Source organism: Mauremys mutica, unplaced genomic scaffold, assembly GCF_020497125.1.
Source record: "Mauremys mutica isolate MM-2020 ecotype Southern unplaced genomic scaffold, ASM2049712v1 Super-Scaffold_100108, whole genome shotgun sequence".
NCBI classification, from domain to species: domain Eukaryota; kingdom Metazoa; phylum Chordata; order Testudines; family Geoemydidae; genus Mauremys; species Mauremys mutica.
Window position 1 is genome coordinate 1276853 of NW_025423270.1, and position 7124 is coordinate 1283976.

The following is a 7124-nucleotide window of genomic DNA, read 5'->3' on the forward strand; positions in this document are numbered from 1 at the left end:
TGACAAACAGAGGCTAAGGACACCATTCCTTACCCAGCCTGGCTAGTAGCTATTAATGGAGTTAACCTCCGTGGATTTATCCAGTTCTCTTTTAAACCCTGTTATAGTCCTAGCCTTCACAACCTCTTCAGGTAAGGAGTTCCACAAGTTGACTGTGCGCTGTGTGAAGAAGAACTTCCTTTTATTTGTTTTAAACCAGCTGCCTATTAATTTCATTTGGTGGCCCCTAGTTCTTGTATTATGGGAGTAAGTAAATAACTTTTCCTTATCTACTTTCTCCACATCACTCATGATTTTTATATACCTCTATCATATTCCCTCTTAGTCTCCTCTTTTCCAAGCTGAAAAGCCCTAGCCTCTTTAATCTCTCCTCATATGGGACCAGTTCCAAACCCCTAATCATTTTAATTGCCCTTCTCTGAACCTTTTCTAATGCCAGTATATCTTTTTTGAGATGAGGAGACCACATCTGTACATAGAATTCAAGATGTGGGCGTACCATGGAGTTATATAAGGGTAATAATATAGTCAGTCTTATTCTCTATTCCCTTTTTAATGATTCCTAACATCCTGTTTGCTTTTTTGACCGCCTCTGCACACTGAGTGGACATCTTCAGAGAACTATCCACGATGACTCCAAAATCTTTTTCCTGATTTGTTGTAGCTAAATTAGTCCCCATCATATTTTATGTATAATTGGAGTTATTTTTTCCAATATGCATTACTTTACATTTATTCACATTAAATTTCATTTTCCATTTTGTTGCCCAATCACTTAGTTTTGTGAGATCTTTTTTAAGTTCTTCACAGTCTGCTTTGGTCTTAACTATCTTGAGCAGTTTAGTATCTTCTGCAAACTTTGCCACCTCACTGTTTACCCCTTTCTCCAAATCATTTATGAATAAGGTGAATAGGATTGGTCCGAGGACTGACCCTTGGGGAACACCACTAGTTACCCCTCTCCATTCTGAGAATTTACCATTAATTCCTACCCTTTGTTCCCTGTCTTTTAACCAGTTCTCAATCCTTGAAAGGACCTTCCCTTTTATCCCATGACAACTTAATTTATGTAAGAGCCCTTGGCAAGGGACCTTGTCAAAGGCTTTCTGGAAATCTAAGTACACTATGTCCACTGAATCCCCCTTGTCCACATGTTTGTTGACCCCGTCAAAGAACTCTAATAGATTAGTAAGACATGATTTCCCTTTACGGAAACCGTGTTGACTTTTGCCCAACAATTTATGTTCTTCTATGTGTCTGACAATTTTATTCTTTACTATTGTTTCAACTAATTTGCCCGGTACCGACGTTAGACTTATTGGTCTGTAATTGCCGGGATCACCTCTAGAGCCCTTTTTAAATATTGACGTTACATTAGCTAACTTCCAGTCATTGGGTACCGAAGTCGATTCAAAGGACAGGTTACAAACCATAGTTAATAGTTCCGCAACTTCACATTTGAGTTCTTTCAGAACTCTTGGGTGAATGCCATCTGGTCCTGGTGACTTGTTAATGTTGAGTTTATCAATTAATTCCAAAACCTCCTCTAGTGACACTTCAGTCTGTGACAGTTCCTCAGATTTGTCACCTACAATTTGGCAATGTTTATGCTCCTTTCTAGGATTTGACTTCCACTTTTTAAAGGAAGTCTTTTTGTCTCTCACTGCTTCTTTTACATGGTTGTTAAGCCCCGGTGGCTCTTTTTTAGTTCTTTTACTGTGTTTCTTAAATTGGGGTATACATTTAAGTTGGGCCTCTATTATGGCGTCGTTAAAGTGTCCATGCAGCTTACAGGAATTTCACTTTAGTCACTGTACCTTTTAATTTCTGTTTAACTAACCCCCTCATTTTTGTATAGTTCTCCTTTTTGAAATCAAATGCCACAGTGTTGGGCTGTTGAGATGTTCTTCCCACCACAGGGATGTTAAATGTTATTATATTATGCCGTTTATTTCGAGCAACTGCAGTTATTTGGGAGAGTACAGACAGGCAGAGTTTCCCCTCCCGAGGTAGGTCTCGGTTAGATAAACAATTAAGGCAAGCATTTATACCTTTTGTGACATATAGTAAGGAGCAACAACTGCATTTTGTTTGTACATATTCCTTTCTGATAGCTTACTTCTCTCAGCAATTTCTGCTAAAGTCTGCATTCTAGTCTTATCTAACACAAGGTCGAAAACCAGCGTCTCTTACAGTTCTTTTCTGCTCGCCCACGCCCTGCTTGGAAGTCTCCCGTTATTAGCTGTTAGTTAGCCTGGTAAATATCAAGTCCCTGAGAAAACACAGTTATACGAAGCAAAACAAAATCACAAACAGAAATGTCATTGGAAATTCAAAAATTAAAAAGGAAAATGCAATTCCCATCACTTCATTGTATCTGGGCCATTCCTGTATCGAGAGTATCCGCTAAGGGCCCTGTGTGCTTATGGGAAACCTGGAGGAACTCATAGCAGAGCCTGAACATGAAACTCAACTGCTCCCAGGTGCCGCAGTAAAACCCTATCCCTGCTGTGATGTTGATGATATTATGAAAATATGCTAATGAGTGTGAACATAATGTAACTGGAACATGCTTCATGCAAAAGGTCTCTTGTGCAGTATCATTACAAAGCTTATTATCTACTGTGTGTGTTCAGCCTATTTGTATGAACCGATCATTCCTGTATCTGAAGCTAGAAATATGAACTATAACTCTGAGGTCCTGTTGTAATGATGCAAAGTGTGGGCCATTAATAGTGGTTTGGACTCTTGATGGCTCCCATTAACCAGGACAATTGACTGGAGATGGCTCTGTCCTGCACCATCTGTGAGTCAGGCCAGGAACAATGAAAGCTTGGGGGGGGGTCTCACAGGGCATGTGACCATGTCACCTGGTACAGGAATCCATCTTAAACCTGGGGCTTTTCCCCAGGAGAGAGACAAAAGATTCCTGCCTTGTACCAAAGCTGTATAAGGGGGTGGAACAGAAGAAAGGTGGCTGCAGTCATGAGAAATCCCCTAGCTACCACCTGAGCTGGAACAAGGACTATACCAGGTGAAAAGATTGGGCCCAGACAAGAAATAAGTCTAGTCTGCAAAAGAAGCTTGTTGGAAGATCTCTGAGGGTGAGATTTTATCTGTATTGAGTTTCATACTGTATTAGTCTTAGACTTGCATGTTTTTGTTTTATTTTGCTCTATGGAGAATACAAACTCCACAGAGAAGGAAAAGTTAATGCCTTAGAAAAATCTGTGTGTGTTAGAGTGTCTAGGAACCACTCTCCTATAGCTTCTTTTCTCTGATTTCCTTTAGAAAATCTGAAGCAGGGAGCAGAAAACCATTGTCTTTTCTGAGGTGTGAGCTCAGGACCTACTGAGTATGAGACTGACATGCTGCCAACTATGCTAAGAAGGCCCAGGAAAATGTTTAGGCTCAGTGCATATAGGATCCTCCTACAGCAGTGACTGGAGCAGGGAAGGAGCTGGAAGAAGCAGAGAGATCTGGTGCCCACAGACCTGTCCTGGCATCTTTCTCAGCAGCAAAGAAATCAATTTGCCCTTCCAGTGAACAATCTGCTGGAACTAATGGCAGCACAGGGGAGATGTTTCTAAAGTATGCACCCACCTCTACATTTTAGAACTTACTCTCCTTTTTCTAGTATAGCACTTTCTATATGAACTGGCAAAACAAACTACACAGGTAAGAGAAACAAGGGCTTGAGAGAAAGCTTGAACTCATAACCTCAACAGATGGCCCCCTGCACTAACCAGTTACACCCCTGAAGATGTTTTTTAAACACATTTGGGAAGCAGGCAGTTATCAGTCTCTGTGGTTCACTCCTTTGCCTGGTAATTGAAAGGCTGCTGGTTCAAACTTAACTCAAGATGCGGCTTTTCAGCGATGAGACTCCAGTACATTTTAACAGGAAGAAAATCTCCTCTATTCTGGCTTTGCCCCATTAGACTCCTTCTGCCCATCTTCTCCCCCTCCCCCAGTCTCTTTCCTTCCCCACTGGGGCCATGCAGAGAGGAGCCCCAGTCAGTCTCTGTCACAGAGAGTCTGTATCCCATAAAGGGAGGGAGGGTTTACTTTAAAACACTGATAGTGGGGAGGAGAGTGGTGTGCATGGTTAGGGGGAGAAAGGATGGAGAACTAACAGTGGGGCACAGAGAGATTCCCCCAGATTGGGGAGATCCCCTGCTGCCCCCCATCAGCCAGCTGTGAGAAGAAAACTGTGGTGTGGGGGGGTCTCCACATGCTGCCCCCGCCACAACTGCCAACTCTGCCAACTGTGGCAATGGGAGCTGCGGGGGTGGAGTCCGCGAGCAGCGGTGTGCAGAGACGTCCCCGGCCCTCCAGCTTAGGGGCTGCGGGTTGCTTTCGGGAGATGCCCGAGGTAAATGCTGCACCCCTCACCCTCTCCTGCAACCCCAACCCCCTGCCCCAGCCCAGACCCCACACCTGCACCCAAACTCCCTCCAAGAGCCTGCCCCCCACACCCACTCCTGCACCCCAACCCTCTGACTGAGCCCAGACCCTGCACGCAAACTCTCCCAGCGCCCAACCCCTCTCCCTCCCACACCCAAACTCCTTCCCAGAGCCTTACACAGGTGTGTGGGGCAGGACTTGGTCTCATTCTGGGCACCACCAAAAATTATACAAACCTCCTGCCCCTGTCCTGCCCAACCTTCTGCTGATACACCTCAGCCCACACCCGTGCAGGGTTTGAAGCTTTTGTTGCTTAAATTCCGGGACGCGGAGGGATTTCAGCTCCCCTTTGCCCAGAGGGAACCTTCACCCCACTCCTAACCAGGTTCTTGTCCATGGGATCACTGTAGGGGGGCTGGGTCCCTCGGTGTCTTTTCTCTCTCTAGGACAGGCCAGGGTGCAATAATTGGCGCATCTGAGCACCCAGGACCTTCTGTGGGGCTACCATTCCCCTTCCCCTTCTGTGGTCCCATCTGTCATTGACTCCAGCCTTTTTTCTAGTCATCGTCAGCACCATCCCAAGCCAGCAGCACTCGCCTCAAAAAGACAGAGTCCAGTGGCACCTTACAGACTAACAGACGTATTGGAGCACAAGCTTCCGTGGGTGAATCCCACTTCGTCAGATGAATGTAGTGGAAATTTGCAGGGGCAGGTATAAGTATGCAGGCAAGAACCAGTCTAGAGATAAGGAGGTTAGTTCAATCAGGGAGGATGAGACCCTCTTCTAGCAGTTGAGATATGATCACCAAGGGAGGAGAAACTGCTTTTGTAGTTGGCAAGCCAGTCACAGAATTCCCAGTGCTGGAGGATTCGCCCTTCTCATCTACCCTTGTCCCAAGCAGCACAGCGGGTGGGAATCTTAAATGTACCGAGGTGACTTAGGAGCAGAACCCCCCCAGACCTTCCATGCAATTGTCACTTGCCCCTCACTGAGCAGGACTGAAACTGGTGCAGGGAGACTGGTGGGCCATATCCCCTCTGGGCATGAGCAAAGCAGCAGGGTGAAAAAATGATCATGGAGATGCTGGGGATTGAACCCAAGGCCTCATATATGCAAAGCATGTGCTCAACCACTGAGCTACATCCCCTAGCAGGTTGTGTTTGCTATGGGTTACACTCAGAGCCCTCCTGTTTCCAGAGCATCCAGTGACCTATAAGCTTCACAAGAAGCCCATTCCCCTCTCTGAGGACCAATCCTGCTTTCCTGGAGGTGACTTGTTCATAGGGGTCACTTTTCAGCAGGGCCAGATTCTATGTGTGGGGCACAGAGTGTGGGTGCCCTGGTCTCAGGGTGCAGAGATACACTCAGCCATCTCCCCTGCATTGGGTTGGGGGTGCGGCAATCCCCTGCTGCAAGGTCATGGTGGGGGATGCTGTGAGCAGCTCAACACCTCACCCTAGTGGCAGAAGTGGTGTGGGGAGCTCCAGGTGTTTCTAGGATCTGCTAGGCATTTCCACCTACCTGTAAACTCTAGCTTTCCCCAGGACATTCACTGCGGTGCAATTGGGTCACTGTTTCCATGGCTGAACAGCAAAGAATGGCTCCCAGTTTCCCTTCTATCGGCAGCAGGATTAGCCTGTGTCGGAGGTTAATGAGGTGGATCTAGTTGTAGATTGTTATTCGTTCCCCACCTTGACAATTCACACAGTCCCTTTCCCAGGCAGATTCCCAGCACCTCAGTGATCCTGGTAGCAGGGTTGGGTCCTGAGATTTTCAGGGTTCTTTTCCCCTCCACCTGGAGTGAACTCAGCTTTTTCCTCATCCCAGACAATCCATGAAATAGCAGCAGCAGCATAAAGAAAGAGGGGAGGGAACATTTCACGGCCAGGGCTGGATGTGCCCAGAGCCTCCTGCTTGTCCATTGTTTCCATGGAATTTGGCCCCCTGCTTTGCACAAGGGACAGAGAAAGATCTTGCTGTTCCTGTGTCTGTGCAAAGAAAATTGTGCTTCTGTATGAAAGAGAGGCGGGAAATGGCCCCATGATGGGGCAATAGCCTCAGGGTTAAGAGCAAAGAACAATGATGGGAAGGTTCACAATTGACTCAGTAGTTGCATACAAAGGTGCAGGTTTGGCAGTTACACTGGGAAATTCAGGCTCAGGTTGGCCACCCCAGTCTAGGTGTAGAAGTTACAACATTTAAACATGAAAGAGGGGCCAATTTCCCCATCATTTCACACCTTTACACCCAAACACGATGACTTTCTGAATGAACCCTCTTCGTTCAGCCAGAAGATCTTGGGGTGGATGTAGGAGTCACTGGGTAAAATTCTCTGGACTCTGTTCTGAATCAGGTCAGAGCAGAGGTACCTAGTGATCTAGTCTGGCTGTAAAATCTATAGATCAACACCATTAATATGACATTAATCCTCAGAAACGGCTGTTCCCCAGCAAAGGGCTCTCCAGGGAAGGGGGCTGTTGAGGAAGGAAAGAAGAAAGATGTCCTCCCCCTGGAGGAGCCGGGCTCTGCGCTTTTGACAGAAAGGAGGGGAAGGAAATGGCCACACGATGGCAGCAGAATCTAAGAAATGAAACACAATAGGCTTATGTCCACACTGCAATGAAACACCCAGGGCTGCCCCATACCAGCTCAGGCTCCCGGGGCTTGGGCTGTGGGTGGTAAATTTGCAGTGTAGATATCTCTGCTCAGGTTCAAT

General features: G+C 46.4%; 1 non-coding gene across 1 annotated transcript; it reads right to left on the reverse strand.

The window, feature by feature from the left end:
- Positions 1–5483: 5483 nt before the first annotated feature.
- On the reverse strand, positions 5484–5555 carry TRNAA-UGC. The gene has a single exon. It is a non-coding gene; the product is annotated as a tRNA-Ala (tRNA).
- Positions 5556–7124: the final 1569 nt, after the last annotated feature.